Genomic DNA, 16,631 nt, shown 5'->3' with positions numbered 1-16,631 from the left:
ATCGACCGGCTAGTGATCCTGATCAAGAATACTTTATGGGGTCGGAAACGCTTCCATCTGCCTGTTACATACTTTCCGACGAATCTAGTATACCCTTTTACTCTACGAGTAACGGGTATAACTACAAAAATTGAAAACGGAAACTTTACCTTATCAAAATTTTAAATATGTATCAGGACGTGAAAGGTTAAGGCGATCGGTTAGAACAAAAAATTCAGTACAAACTGGTAAAAATAAATTAAATTGGATTTCGTATCATTAACTTCCATAAAAAATCAAATATGGGTTATTTAAAAAAGATTTTTATCACATTGTTAAGTAATGACTCAATGAATGTTTTTCCTGACAACGTAAAATGTGCATTTGCAAACATTGTAAACATTTCAGAGGACATGGACGATGATTGGGAAGTCGGTATTACAGATATATATTTGAATAATTACATTAAATATACAACCAAGATAAAAATGTCGTCGAAGAAACGGAATTTGTTAGTCTTGTAAATGCTGAAACATTTAGGTATAAAAATGTATCCGTTCAAACGAATATACCTGAAAATGGATTGATTGTTATTTACACTGACATAATAAAACCAAGGTCAGTGGGTAGTAAAAGACCGCGATGCCTTCATGTATTGCATTATAATGGAAAGGAAAAAAAAATTCAATTTAAAAATATTGGATATTATCCTTTGGACATAAAACTAATTACTGATTCCAATGGATATAAGGTACTGTGGCGATCATGTTTTCTGCCATCTGGCATCGCTAAAAACTCCTTAGAAGAGATTGGTATCAAAAAACCTCTCTGGGCACACTCCTTGAAGAACCACGCTAAAAAGCCCACTAAGAAAAGAGATCTCAATTCTAAACAATCACTCAGTTATAACAAAGCACCAAAATATATATATTATAATCTAAGCATCCAAGTTCTGTGTTTAACTTAAGTGCAGGACCTACCTTGGTTTGAAGACAAACCATAATTGGTGACCCCAGACGATTCGAACATCTGAAGTCAAAGCGAACGCACCTCGACTTACTCAGAGCTTCAACATAACCTCAAAAAATGCCGGATAACGAAGACTTCGTCGACGCGCAGGAACCACTGCAAATTCCTGATGCGAGTGCTGTGAACTCGGTATTTGCCAAGATGCCCTTCCCTCAACTACATTCCATCACCAACATCGAAATGTTGCAAGGTCTCGGTGCACGCAAAGAACTGGAGAAATACGCAGCAGTAGTTGCGTATGCTGATCCCAGTATGATCCCCAAAAACCTGGATCAAGTGCACGTTCTTGTCAACAACCCACCACAAACAAACCCGTACTCAACCCTCAAGCAAGCAATTTTGTCAAAACTTGCCGAATCAGAGATGGTTACGGTCGTCCTAGTCATCTACTCAGCCAACCACAGCAAACTAACGCCACCAATGACGAATCGGTTGTACGCCTCTACTGGACCAAGCGTTTATCACCTCCAGCGCGTGCTGTAATCGTAGGTCTGCTCGAAAGCACTCCCAACACAACCCTGGCCCAGCTTGCAACTGCTGCCGATGCAGTGATGGATTCCCTTAACTACGACACTTCAGATCACATGTGTGCAGTATCACAGCAAAACGCCCACCACCAGCTGGTTAAACGCCTGGATGACAACGACAAGATGGTACAGCAGATCAACAACAAGCTGAGTCAGCTCCTTGGCACCACCAATCAGCAACGCGGTCGGAGCTATGTACAATCGCTCACCCAACAACAACAGCTCCGCAGTAACACACCATCCAGGGACAATTCTAACCCTCAATTATGCTGGTACCACAACAAGTACGCGGACAGTGCGTAACGTTGCATTCAACTGTGCTCTTTCCATGCCAACAACAATTAAAAAAACTAAGCTCCACCGTTGGAAATCAACAGGGCAGCTCCGACGGTCGTAACGCAAATGCCTCAAAACGCTACCCATTGTTCAAAGTAAATATCTGCAGAATTTCATCCTCCAACCGTCTCTTCGTTCCGGACTCCAAATCGGGTAAACATTTTCTCATCGACACTGGGGCTGACGTATCTGTTATACCACCAAAAACAATTAATCGAGACATCAAAGCTAATAATAACCATACGCTATTCGCAGCTAATGGAACAGCAATCCATACTTATGGTACCACCCGCCTTACGCTGAATCTCGGCTTGCGCCGCCCTTTCACGTGGATTTCTACCATAGCCGATACGAGAATCCCAATCATTGGCTCACACTTCTTGCAGCACTTCTATCACTTGGTTGATCTTAAAAACTCGAAGTTAGTTGATGTCGAAACACGCCTATCATGCTGCGGTATATTTAGCCAACAATCAATTGCGGAGATCAGGACATATAACATTCACTGCGAATTCTTCAAGCTACTGGAAGAATTTAAGGACATCACACAGCTTAACTCATCTCCCCCTCAAGCAACAACCGCCAACGTCACACACTGCATTGAAACCAAAGGCTCTCCACCATTCGCTAGGCCCAGAAGACTTACTCCAGAAAAATTCCAAGCAGCAAAAAGTGAGGTCCAGTATCTGGTCAACCTCGGCGTTTGCCGCGCGTCAAAAAGCCCTTACGCCTCCCCGTTACACATGGTCCGTAAGGCTATTGGTGAATGCCGTCCATGCGGCGGTTACCGAGCTCTCAATGCCCAAACCACCCCAGATCGGTGTCCCTTACCATACATTCAAGACTGCACTGGATTTTGTCTTCGCTTACGTCGATGACATCGCGGTTGCATCAGTTAACATGGAGCAGCACTAACTTCACCTCCGCAAAGTATTTTAACTACTGCGCCAATTCAACCTCACCCTTAATCCAGATAAATGTAGTTTCGGAAAGAAGTCGATCGATTTCTTAGGCCATCATATCTATTTAAACGGCATCAAACCACTGCCAGAAAAGGTAAAGACCATTTCGGATTTCCCTCTGCCCAAAGTCGCAAAGGAGCTACGCAGGTTCTTGGCAATGATTAACTTCTACAGGCGATTCTTGGCAAATGCAATTCAACATTAAGCACCGCTAAACCAACTTATCCCTGGAAATACGAAGAATGACTCAACTCCAATCACTTGGACTGCCGCCAGCATCAACGATTTCGATGAATGTAAGCGAACTCTTGTAGAGGCAACGTTACTTGTACACCCAGCACCCTCTGCGCCACTTTCTCTCTGCACAGATGCAAGCGATTTCGCAGTTGGATCAGTACTACATCAAGTCGTAGACGGCCAGTTTCAACCAATGGAGTTTTTCAGTATAGCACATATGATCGAGAGCTGCTCGCTATACCTCAGCATCAGACACTTTCGCGACATGCTAGAATTAAGAACGTTTGACATTCGCACAGACCATAAACCTTTGGTATACGCTTTTTCGCTAAAACCTGAAAGAGCCTCCCCACGACAACTTCGACAATTGGATTTCATTAGCCAATTCACTACCTCTATCCTGCATGTGGCTGGAATTAAAAACACTACCGCTGACGCGCTTTCCCATCTCAACCATCGAACGCGAAATAATTGACTACAACCAACTCAGCATCGCACAAGCAAGTTGCGAATAACTTAAACGGCTACTAAACGACAACACCAGTGCATTGCAGTTGAAGTCAATCAGCATTCCCAACTCTACCAACTCAATAATTTGCGATTTATCTATTTCCATCGTGCGACCTTTTGTTCCACAGCCTCTAAGGAAGAACGTCATCAGAAAACTACACAACATTTCTCACAGTGGAGTTGGATTAACGATAAAACTTATCAAGCAAAGCTTCGTATGGCCCTCAATGCACAAGGAGATTTCTCAATTTGTTAAACACTGTATACCTTGCCAAAAATCAAAGATTTCCAGACACGTCCGCTCGCCGCTGCAGCAGTTCACGCTTCCTACACAAAGATTCGACCACATCAACTTAGATCTCATCGGTCCATTACCACAATCATGTCAATATAGATACTGTTTAACAATCATTGACCGTTATACACGTTGGCCAGAAGCCATCGCAATCGAGGACATGCACGCCAACACGGTAGCCTCTGCACTCATCGGCTCGTGGATCTCAAGATTTGGAGTTCCAGCCCGCATCACAACGGATCAGGGCAGACAGTTTGAGTCCCAATTGTTTCATGAAGTGTCACGACTGCTAGGAATAGACCACCCAACAGCATGCTGTTAACCAATCTTCAAGACCTCGTACAATTAGACTTCCTGTTCGTTTTACATCATGAAGTCTAGGGGGAGTACTGTGGCGATCATGTTTCCTGCCATCTAGCATCGCTAAAAACTCCTCAGAAGAGATTGGTATCAAAAAACCTCTCTGGGCACACTCCTTGAAGAACCACGCTAAAAAGCCCACTAAGAAAAGAGATCTCAATTCTGAACAATCACTCGGTTATAACAAAGTACCAAAATATATTTATTATAATCTAAGCATCCAAGTTCTGTGTTAACTTAAGTGCAGGACTTACCTTGGTTTGAAGACAAACCATAGTACCATTTGAAACTTCAGCTGTTCCGATTTTCGTTACTCTTCACTTTAGAAGAAGGAGAAGGTCAGGACTATAAATAATGCATACCCAAATATTATTTATTTAGAACTAAAATAGTCATTATGGTGAAATCTTATCAAGATTATTATGTAAATCAGTGTGGTGGGGGCTTAAGCAACATCGGAAGTCTTTACATATCTCCGCATATAGTGCAACAAGGACCAGGAATCGGAAATTTTTTTAGCGTTCTTTTTAATTACATAAAACCACTTTTTCTTTCGGGTATAACTACTATAAAAAATTAGCCTGCTGAGACTGGTAAGGCTGTAAACAATGAATTTGGGAGAAAGCCTTTAAGAAATATAATTTAAGAACAAATTGCTTTACAAAATCTTTCAAATAAAGCAATTGATAATAAAGCATTTGAACTCTATCTTCAAACCAGTGATTGATGTATCTGATGTTCTTCAGAGTCTTAATACTCTCAAGCTCTCATTTTCTCCGGGACCTGATAGAATACCAAGTTGTATACTTAGGAATTGTTCATCTTATCTTGCTCTTCCCGTAACATTGATATTTAATCTGTCCCTAAGTCAATGTAGATTTCCATCCATATGGAAGGAATCCTTTATTATCCCATTGCTTAAAAAAGGGAACAAGTCCGATATCTCAAACTATCGCGGTATTGCTAAACTCAGTTCTATTCCTAAACTTTTTGAAAAAATTATTACCTGTCAGTTGCAGCATCATTGCAGGTCTATTATTTCACCTTGTCAGCATGGCTTCACTAGATGTCGCTCTACTTCTACAAACCTACTTGAATCTACGTCTTTAATTACTACAGGTTTTCTGACACATCATCAAACTGATGTGATTTATACCGATTTCTCTAAAGCTTTTGATTCAGTGAACCATAGGATTCTTATTTATAAACTGTCCCTTTTAGGTTTTCCTACTAGAGTGGATACTTTCCTACCTTTCTAATAGAACTCAAATGGTCTGTTTTAATAATAAAACTTCCAAAATAATTAATGTTACTTTTGGAGTGCCACAGGGTAGCCACCTGGGACCTTTACTTTTTGGCTTAATGATTAATGATCTACCTTATGTCATAAAAACGTTAACTGTTTTAATGTATGCAGATGATGTCAAGCTATGTTTGTCCATGTGTTTACCTAATTCATATAATGTCCTTCAATTAGATCTTCATTGTGTGTATACGTGGTGCATGATTAACATGTTGAATTTGAACTATTCTAAATGTAACTTTATGACCTTTTATCGTTGTAATCCATCTCTGTATTCTTATTCTATCGGAAATAACGCCCTTGAACGTATTTTTTCTGTTCAGGATCTTGGCGTTCTATTTGATCACAAACTTAGATTTAAAGACCATATATCTACTATAACTAACAAAGCCAGAAGTCTCCTGGCGTTTATGAAGCGCTGGTCAAGGGAGTTTGATGATCCATACACAACAAAGCTTTTGTATGTTTCTCTTGTTCGTCCCTCAATGGAATATTGCTCGTGTATATGGTCACCTCAAATTAGCTGTTACCAAAATATGTTAGAGTCCGTTCAAAAACAATTCCTTTTATTTGCTTTGAGAGGTTTAAGCTGGGACACAGGAAGTCGATTGCCCTCGTATCATGCGAGGTTGCGCCTGCTGGACTTACCAACCCTGAACCATCGTAGAAAGTGTCATGGAGTTACGTTTTTGCATAAATTAATTAATGGTGATGTCGACTCTCCCTTCCTTCTTAGTTCCCTCAACTGGAGTGTACCCTGTAGAACAGTTCGTCGTTTTCGTCCGTTGTCCCTGCCAATTTGTAGATCCAATTATGCCCTTCATGATCCTTTTCGGGTTCTTTGTGACGACTATAATGCACTGTGTCACGTCTTACTGTTTGATAGCCCTAATGCAACTAATTATGATAAACTTATGTATTTTCTATCTTCCAATAATTTGTAAATTTCTATGTTACTAGCCATTCTATGTGAGCATGTATTTTAAACTGTCTATTGTTATTTCGTCTTTTTCCATGTCCGCGATTTCGTTTTCTTGCCCAAATCGGTTAAGGGCTCCGCGCGTAACAAGCATTGCTTGTTGTCGTAAGGGCCACTTGTTTGTACTGATCATAGTGCATCAATGTCCAAGAATAAAATTACTCGTTTTCAAAGTGGAAGTGGAAAAGGCTAGGTAATAGGAAAAAACAACTTCATTATACATATAAACGACAACGTAAACATACCCAAACGCAACATAAAAAAAAAATCAACAAGAAAATTAAATATTAAAGATATTTTTTCTGAAGCAAAATGAGTACGCATATCGAATGTATGAAAAGTGAATTAGATTTGTTTGCGGCACACCCCACTCAAAGTTCTATTCTAAGAGCTGAAGAGGTCTCATACAATCTAATTGCTTCTTTGGACGGCGCCTCTTCAATCGAATTGGTTTGCTTGGGAAATGGTGAAACGTATCGAGATTTATCAAGTGTTTATTTACGACTTGTTGTGCAACTTAAAAAAATTGATAGCAGCAGCATTGAAGGAAATGCTCTTGGTTCTGTAAACAATATTCTACATTCAATATTTAGAAGTTCGTCAGTTTATTTAGATAACTTAAACTATTATTTTCCAAATTTTGGAAGAATAACAGCAAGGAAATATGTTTATTCGGACTCGATGAGACCCTTAAAAATATGTTTCAAAATAGTAACAAGGTTGAGTTATTCGGAAAAGTTCATGCAGATATTTTTAATCAAAACAAACTGCTTGTTAACAATGTTGATTTAAGAATGAATTTCAATATTGAAAAAAAACGTTTTATTTAACGGAAAGTGGCACTGAATCAAATTTAAAGATACTTAAAGCACAACTTTTCATGAACCATATAACAGTTAACCCAAGCATTTTATTGGCTCATCATCATGCTTTACAAACAAAAAATGCTCTGTACCCATTCAGCAAGGTTGAAGTCAAATCATTTACAATATATCCGGGCAACAATACACTGTCGATGTAGACAATGCAGTTATCGGTCAAATATTAAATTTCCTGGCCTTTTGTATGGTTAAAAACCGCTCATACTCAGGAAACCGAGCCTTAGACCCATTTTAATTTGAACATTTTAAAATTCAACGCTTTAACCTATTGGTTAATGGAGTTCAAGTTACTTCCCTGGGCTCTGGAGTTCGATTACTCGAACGCTGAAAAGGTTCAAAGCTCAAGAGGTTATAATATGCTTTTTAGATCATGTGGAATTAAACACTACGATCGTGGACTACAAATTACCAAGGAAATGTTTTATTCAAACAGTTTTACATTAGCCTTTGACTTAACTGCTGATCAATCAAATTCAACTATATGTTCAAATTTAATCTCTCAAGGTACTATAAGAATCGAAGGAAGATGTTCGGAACCACTTGCTGAAGCAGTTACTTGCTTGGTATACTGTGAATACGATTCAATGATTGATATTGATAAGCATAGAAACATTCGTACGCTCTTTTAAAATGAATACTTTACAAATTGAACATTTTCTTTGTAAGCATTCAAAGACAAAATCTATTTTTAAAGGAGTTTTTCCCTCGGATAGGTTACCAAAAACTAACTAACTAACTAAGTATCCCGCAGTAATAATTGCGAATACCGACACTTCAGATCAACCTGGAACTCATTGGATTGCATTTTATTTTGACAGTCGTAGGTCAGCAGAGTTTTTCGATTCATATGGTCAATATCCCTAGAAAAAAGGAAATTTAAAAATTAAAATCGTACGCTTATAAATTTGTTTAATAAGCAATAACTACAGGGATTCTTTTCTAACACTTGCGCACATTGTTGTATGCTGTAAAGTCTTTTTAAAAATAAAAAAAACCTGATTTTTTTAAAGAAAATTCAAGAAAAAGGACTATTTTTTTAATGATAAATTAATAATAAAAATGTTTAAGAACCATTTAAAAAAAATAGAAAACATAAATATTTAAGTAAAATCATCTGGTTTTATTTATGGTTTTGGAGCAATACGTTTGTTTAACTTATAATATTTAATCATTAGCCTAAGGGCTTCCTCTTTCAGTGAAGGCAGCATATGACACTGACATGTGTCTGCTCCAGATGAGGCATCGTCGTCGCCCCAGGGACAAAGTTTATAATGGAATCCAAACTTCGAATGGATCAACTCGTTTTCCTCTTAATTCTCCAAAGTAGCTTTTAGGAACTCCATTCTTTGTAGGTTTTGCTCGAAAAGCATGCCTTCAAATTGCATCAAGAATAGTTCTATCTGTTGAGCGAACAGTTTTAAGGAAAACTATTTCTTTTTCAGACTGATTTAAGACTGTTGTTGGATTTAAGAACTCAGCTCTTTATATTGAAGAATTTTATTTACTTTACTTATTTACTGATAAAAATTCAATTTGAGCACAACTATATCTGTTCAGATCTTTTCCTTTATATACCAAATGAGTTATTCCATTCTCATTTAATATCCTAAATGGTGTCTTTGTAGAAAATTTGTTCACATAACTTTTAGGTAGAAATATCCAAACATCTTTGTCGTCCTTATCAGTTAAATACAGAGCTATTTTAGCTCCATATGGTGTCTTTTTCAGCTTACATCCAGTGGTCTTATACTCAAATCCAATACATAGATTTTCAGTTTTTGTGTAGCCAATCACAGGCTTCACTTCATTTAAGGTCTCTAAGAAGTCCTATCAAATTCACCAAGATTAGTTGATAAAGTATTTACTTTTAATTTAAATGATTACTATTTTTGATCAGCGTAAGATTGGATTCGTTGTGCACTAGTACCTAACTGTTGTATACTAATTCTTTAACCCGAAATTACATGGTCTTTTATACTTGTCAAAAACTATATATTTCCATCAATTCATGTGGAGTAAATGAGATAACGAAATGTCTTCATTATATGTACCAAAATACTTATTCAAACGATGTAATACTTGAGAATAAAGTCAGAAATACATATCCGTATGTCTATCTCTTTTTATATTTATATAAATCTTTCAATAGCGTTAAAATAAAGTTAGTGTATATAACGTAAGAATTGTCCCTCAGGTTCTATATAAGATACATTTTTTTTATAGAAAAGTCAGTTTATTTTTAAAAACATCGAAATGGTGAAGTATCATTGCGAGTTGTGCTCAGAAACCAATTCCTTTACTACTCGCAGCGGCCTAAAAGCGCATATCAGAAATCTAAATCTTCCTTTTATTATTGTTTTTTCTGTCCTAAAGTACGGAATATTTGGTTGCGATACGACTTTAATATGCATCATCTGTTGGTTCACAGCGCAGAGCTAAAAAGTATTTGTACGGCAAAGACAAATGGTCCAATAAATAAAAAGATACTCCAATCCTGGGTCCCTATTTTGGGTCGACGATGCAGCCGGTTGAAATACGCTTGTAGGAGGCGATCAACCGAATCTTCTGCTTCGGAAGCCTGCACAAATTCCAGATCCGAATTTTCAATTATTTCAACATCATAACCTTGCGTAGGTGGTAATTCCAAGTTGTCAATCTCAACCTCGTTTTCCGAATCGATAAATTCTACGGTTAGATCCATAGGTATGCAGTACTGATGCATTTGAAGAACTGATCCTGAGCAATTTGAGTGGTGTCATTTTTATAGTCTAGAATGCTCACATAACAGGTTGACATCTACAGGGAGTGCATACAGGCATGTTGTACTCCTAGAACCAATCCCAAAACCCCAGTAGAATGGTTATTAGAAGGAAAACGAACACAAGGATTGATAACAAGTTACCGGGGGTGAACGTGGTGTAGGAGGGGTTAGGATGTAGGTAAATATCGAAGGTGTACAACTTTGACGCAGGTTAAGGAAAGGCAATCTCTGTGTAAGCAAGATATGAGTAAATGGTCAGTTAAGGTCGGGCCAGCATTGGTATAAGATGTCGCGATGCAACCTTTCGAATTTCCTAAGCCTTAAGCTAAGTGTAGCTATTAAAAGCGGTTGCGGAGGTTTTTTAGGCGGTTTTAAATGTATTTTGTATGAGTTGTTTTTAATTGCAAGCATATACTCATACCATAATCAGTGTGTTTGGTATTCCACGGAATCCTCCCGTTTTATTGCATTTCAAATATTGTAACCCCTCGTTATCTTCTGAGAATGAGTAGGAGAAAGTGAACGTGCGTACCCACGAACCCGAGTCTCACCCCTACCCTCGACTCCTTACTCATGACTGCTTGTGCGCGAAGGTGTGAAATTTTAATTTTGTGAGTTTTGTTCAAAATGTGCAGTTTATATTTTAGAACAGAGAAAATTATACCATTGGAAAGGGCTTGAAAAATGCTTTTCAGTAACACCACTTTTGTTATATTTTTTTTTATTGAGGGTTATTTTTCAATTCAATTCAATTCAATTCAATTTTCAATTTCTAATTCTGCCTCCTCCCGTATATTCCCAATACTCGACTGAAAAAGGCAAAAAACAACGATGACCGCCGATAACGTAATTAGTATAAGCCCTTAAAAAAAAAAAAAATTTGGTATCATTGGAAAGCATTTTTCAAGCCCTTTCCAATGGTATAATTCTCTCTTCTCTGTTCTAAAATAAAAACTACACATTTTAATCAAAACTCACAAAATTCAAATTTCACACCTTCGCGCACAAGCAGTCATGAGTAAGGACTAGAGGGTAGGGGTGAGATTCGGGTTCGTGGGTACGCACGTTCACTTTCTCCTGCTCATTCTCAGAAGATAACGAGGGGTCACAATATTTGAAATGCAATAAAACGGGAGGATTCGGTGGAATAGCAAACACACTGATTATGGGATGAGTATATGCTTGCAATTAAAAACAACTCATACAAAATACATTTAAAACCGCCTAAAAAACCTCCACAGCCGCTTTTAGTAGCTACTGGTGTACCTTGGCCCACACGACGTCACCCACCGCTGGAGTCCATTGCCTCCTCCTTAGGTTATAATGCCTAGCCTGATCCTGGGAAGCTTTCTCCAGATTCCGCCTTACAATCTCGAAGATTTCCCTGAGTTTCCTGGCCTTCTCTTCCGGGGTCTCAGTCTGTCGTCCGGTCCCTATGGTCTCTCTGTCATATAGGGCACTCGGTAGTCTTGGTTTCTGCCTTGGGTAATGAAAGACGGTGTGTCACCTGTCTTTGGTTCTGCCCTGCGAACTGCGCTATCATTGTCTTCACCGTCCTATTTTCTCTCTCAGTCGGGTTCTAATGCGGGGTTTATGGAGCTCTGAACTGTTGCTTGGTTCCCATTTCGGCCAGGAAACTCTTTAAAATTTGGCGGGCAAACTGTACTCCGTTGTCCGTTACTTTCGGAACCCCATACCTCGCGATTATGCATTCCCTGAAAGCTTTATTTACGGTCTCGGCCGTCGCGCTTCGCAGTGTCACCAACTCAGTCCACTTGGAGAACCGGTCCATCAGTACCAGCAGCATTTGGTTGCCGTGCCTTGAACGTGGCAGGGGTCCGACGAAGTCCGCACATACCGTAGTTCATGGTTCCTCTGGCACCTGCGTCAGCATTTTCCCAGCCGCCTGCATCTGATTCGGCTTGAATCTCATGCATGTCTCGCATCCTCGCACGTGGGCTCGGTCGTCTCTGTGCATTCCTGGCCAGTAAAACCGGACTGCCAGACGTGCTATTGTCTTTCGACTTCCAACGTGGCCAGCCGCCGGTAAGTCGTGGTTCTCCTTCTTCACCGTTTCCCGTAGAGCTTTCGGGACGCATATCTTCCATGTTGCGACATCCTCGCTGCCCGCTCTATTAGGTTTATTCCTGTACAGGGTGTTATCCTCCATCACGTAGTCCGGATACTTTTGCGCATTTCCTGAGTCCAGCTGCATGCTGCAGAAACTTCCGCCTCCGATGTCTCCTTGATCGCTCAAAGCGTTTCCGGTAGTGGATGAGTTGTCCTTTCCTGTACGCTACGATGGGTCGTACTGCTGCAACTCCAGGGCCCATCTGGCGATCCTCCCTGAAGGGCTTTCTATGCTGTTGTGCCACTACAGCGCATGTGGTCAGTTACTATTTAAAGTGGTAAAGCGCTTTGACGTTTTGGATCGCTAAGACGATTGCCAAGCACTCCTTCTCGGTCGTTGACTAATTCTTCTCAGCGCCGTTGAGCGTTCGGCTTTACCTTACCTTTTCGCCTCGTTCAGTTTCCTGGGTCAAGATTGCCCCGATGCCGTAGTCGGTCGCGTCAGTTTGCTGATGTTCCTGTGTCCACACCCACTTATTGCCCTTGCGTAGCAGATCGTTGAGAGGTTTGACTATTTTTGCGAAGTCAGGTACAGACCGGCGGTACCATGATGCTACGCCCAGGTACTGTCGGAGCTCTCTTACTGTCGGTGGTGGTTCTAGTTCGGCGATGGCTGCTACCTTCTCCGGATCCTTTCCTATTTCTTCGCTAGTCACTCGATGACCAAGATACAACAGCTCTTTCTTGAAAAATTGGCACTTCTCCGGGCTTAACCTCAGATTTGCCTCCTTTAGCCGTCGGAACACTTCCTTCAGGTTAGCCTTGTGTTCTTCCAGCGAGCGCCCGATCACTATGATGTCAACCTGGTAAGCAAATGCGTGCGGCGACATTTCGGGACCGATTACCCGGTCCAGCACCCGTTGAAAGGTCGCAGACGCCGAATGAAGTCCGAATGGCATTACTCTCCACTGAAATAAGCCTTTCCCCGGCACTGTAAACGCCGTGTACTGCCTGCTGCCTTCTTTCAGTGGGATTTGCCAGCACTCATCCTTTAGGTCCAAGCTGCTGATGTACCGTGCTTCCCTCAGTTGGTCGAGAATGTAATTTATTCGGGGCACCGGATAGGCATCCTTTATAGACTTGGCGTTGATTTGCGTTACCATCACGATCGGAGAGCTGTATGGGCTGCCATGTTCGATGTTGATGTCATGGTGTTGAAACTCGATAGCTTTGCCTCCAGGAATTTCGTCGTGTCGTCATCTTCGCTTGCTTGTTGCACGACTGCCACCGATAGCTTCTCCTCGAGCCATCCATTGGGTCGATTCCTGGCCGGTATTATTATTTCGTGTCCAGCACACTTAATCTCAGTTCCGACATGTGTTAGAAAGTTCCATCCCAACACCAATGAATCCACTACCCCTGGTAGTATCAGCAGGCTCATGCTCAGTCGCTTGTTCCCGAAAGCGAATTTCACCTCCAGCTGTTCATCGATTCCGCCACATCTTCCGTCTGCCAACTTAACTTGCCGTCGTATCCTCGTAATCTTCCCGAGGGCTGCCAGGTTGTCCGCCAGTTCTTTGCCTCTCTGCGGTTGAGATCGCTGGGCATATCCCGTCTGCTGGCAGCATTCGACGCTCCTGACGCCTACTCTCCCGCACACCCAGCAGAACAACAGGCGTTGGTGTCGACTTGGTCTTCGAGAATTTGTTTTCTTCCGCGAACGCTTCCCCTTCCTTTTCGAGTTCTATGCACTCACCTGCTAATATCATCAGCGTGTACAGGTCCGACACTTTGTACGCCCTTAGGAGGATCCTTAGACTCGGGGTGCAGTTTTCCTTGATGATCTTTAGGGTCTCTTTAGCAGAACAATTAAGTGGCCTTACCATCGTCTGCATGTCGATCATGTAGCCTTTGAAAGACTCGCTAAAGCCCTGCTTCCTTTGCCTGACCTGATCCGCCAGCCTGGTGAAGAAGTCTCTCGGCAGAAAGTATGTGTGGAAGCTATCTATGAGCTTCGCCCAGTTTTTCCATTGTTTGTTGTTGGCGATGAACCACTTCAAAGCCCTTCAATTAAACAATTCCGGCATCGCTCGGGCAATCATGTCTAAATCCAAGCCGTATGTGTTGGCGGACCATTCCACCTGCTCCAGGAACCGGAACGGTTTTTCGGCCCCGTCAAACCTGAATGACCATTCGCGGACCTGTTTAGCGATCCTTGCATAGTCTGACTGACTGGATCTCGAGATCAGCGCTGTTATTTTCCTGTCCTGGCTTGACTCTCCTGTGTGCCTCTTTTTGTAAGTTGTCAACGCTCAGGCTTGCCACTAGGGTGTCCCCTTCGGCGTTCGTTAACGTGATGCTTGGGCCGGCTTTGTCGTGGTATGTAGCTTCCAGCTCGGCCCAGATGTCGACGAGTTGTGGGTCATTATGAGTTTCTGAGAAATACTCGGATAATGCCTTTCTCATGTCTTCTAATCTGCCGTCCAGGGTGACATTAAGCCTCTGTGCGACTTTGGCGAAGTCCTCCTTTTTAAGCCGGTAGATCCACTTCTTTCCCATTCTGTTTAAGTTGCTTTCACTGCTGGGACAATCACGTTGGGCCCCAGATGTAAGGAACTGATTTTTGTGATCTGCTCTCTACGAGATTCGTGCGGCTAGCTCAGTAGATTGTGTGTTCGTCCCACCAATTTTATATAAACGTGACCGCCCAGTAGCTCAGTAAGAAAGCACAGAATTCACGGGTTCGTAGTGGGTTTATTCCGGGTAGATTATTACAAATTATTATTACTTGGTAGCTTGGATGGCCTTGATATCGCCACTTTTGGCCCTTGGTATCTCCGACGGTCCTGGTTGTCTCGACGACCTCTCGCCTCGTTGTCTCGGTGCTCCAGTCCTGTAGCTCCCTGAAGATCCTTGAAGCTCCCTGAAGATGCTCGCTCGCTGCTCGTCCCTGACGACTGACTGCTTATGACGACTTGGACTCGCGAGGGGGTCAGCCGTGCGGGCTTAGGGAAGCGTCACCGTTCTCAGACTAGGGTGAAAGGATGCTCCGCTCTCCAGGATCACTCCTCTTGACACGCCGCCGCCTGTCCCTTGCTCTGTCCCGGATGGTCCCACTGGGGTTTCTGCTCAGCCCGCGCGAACAGTCACGGCTAAACGCCAGGAAGCTGCCTCGCGCTTTAATTCGCTTCTACGCCTAGTGTAAACGAACGTTCCACCCTAACCTCACCCTTTCGCTTATTGTCCGGGACGTTTCCGCTCGCCTCGATCTGTCTTGCTTGTCTGTCGTGATGTGGTGGCTGGTTTGCTGCTGACAATGTCTTGCGCACTGCTTCTGGCTGTACTGGTCGACCGCTCTCCCTTCTGGCTTGTTATACTCGGGATTCGGACACGCCGTTCCGGGACTTCACGAGTCGAAACCGTAGGGCTCTTTTGGACAACTTCACTCGAGACCGTACCGATCGACCGCTCTCCCTTCTGGCTTGTTATACTCGGGATTCTCCAGGCGTACCGCCAGGACTTAGTTGATAGGGATAAACAGCCTGCCTTGACCTAGCCGTGTGATGCCTTCTGGACCTCAGCTACCTGCGTCTAAATTCGAAGATTCCTGGTATCTTAATCCCGAAAGTCTCGACGTAGCGATCTTGCTCACTGTGGGCTCCCACGGCGCTGCTTTTCCGACGACTCGACTTGTTGTAGCTCCCTTGTAGTTTATTTGATTGACTGTCTGTTCACTTTGGTATATTGACGGATCTTGACGGTTTGACTCCTCGTGATCGACTGATGCTGCTTCCATCGCTGGACCCACTTATGGCTCCTGGTACCGTTAATTTTTGGCATCTGCGCACGGCATCACTTCAGGGCCCCACACTTTCTCTCCAAGCTCTCTTTCCTCGTACTCTCCAAACTCTCTTAAGCCAAATTCCCCAAGCTCTCTAGTACTAAATTCCCTAAGGTAAGCGGCCGGCCATCTGTTGCTGCTGCTGCTGAGATTTGTGGGGAGTTATTTAACTCCTCACACATCTTAGCAATATCCGTTGTAATAGCTTATTTATAAAATCTAAATCCACCAGGATGTCAAACAGCTCAGGTGGCAGCTTTGCCCCCACTAGCATGTTCTCATTCAAAGACTTCTCGTTACTTGATTTGCAAGAAGCACTAATAGACGACGCGGAGTTTTATCATCTCACTGTCTGGACTAAGAACTAGGTGATGAGGCATGAAGTATGTCACTTCGCGGACTGCAGATGAATCGACCACTTCCAAATGACCTAATTCCATATAATCTTGGATAAATTGTTCATATTGCTCTTTTCAGTAAGTGTTTCGAGCAAACCTCCTTTCAAAAGTCGATGAATTGTGTCTTACCAATTTACCGGCCGCTCTCGCCCTGTTTAACGCT

Source organism: Drosophila suzukii, unplaced genomic scaffold (assembly GCF_043229965.1).
Source record: "Drosophila suzukii unplaced genomic scaffold, CBGP_Dsuzu_IsoJpt1.0 scf_7, whole genome shotgun sequence".
Lineage (NCBI taxonomy): Eukaryota > Metazoa > Arthropoda > Insecta > Diptera > Drosophilidae > Drosophila > Drosophila suzukii.
This window is presented reverse-complemented; position numbering follows the sequence as displayed.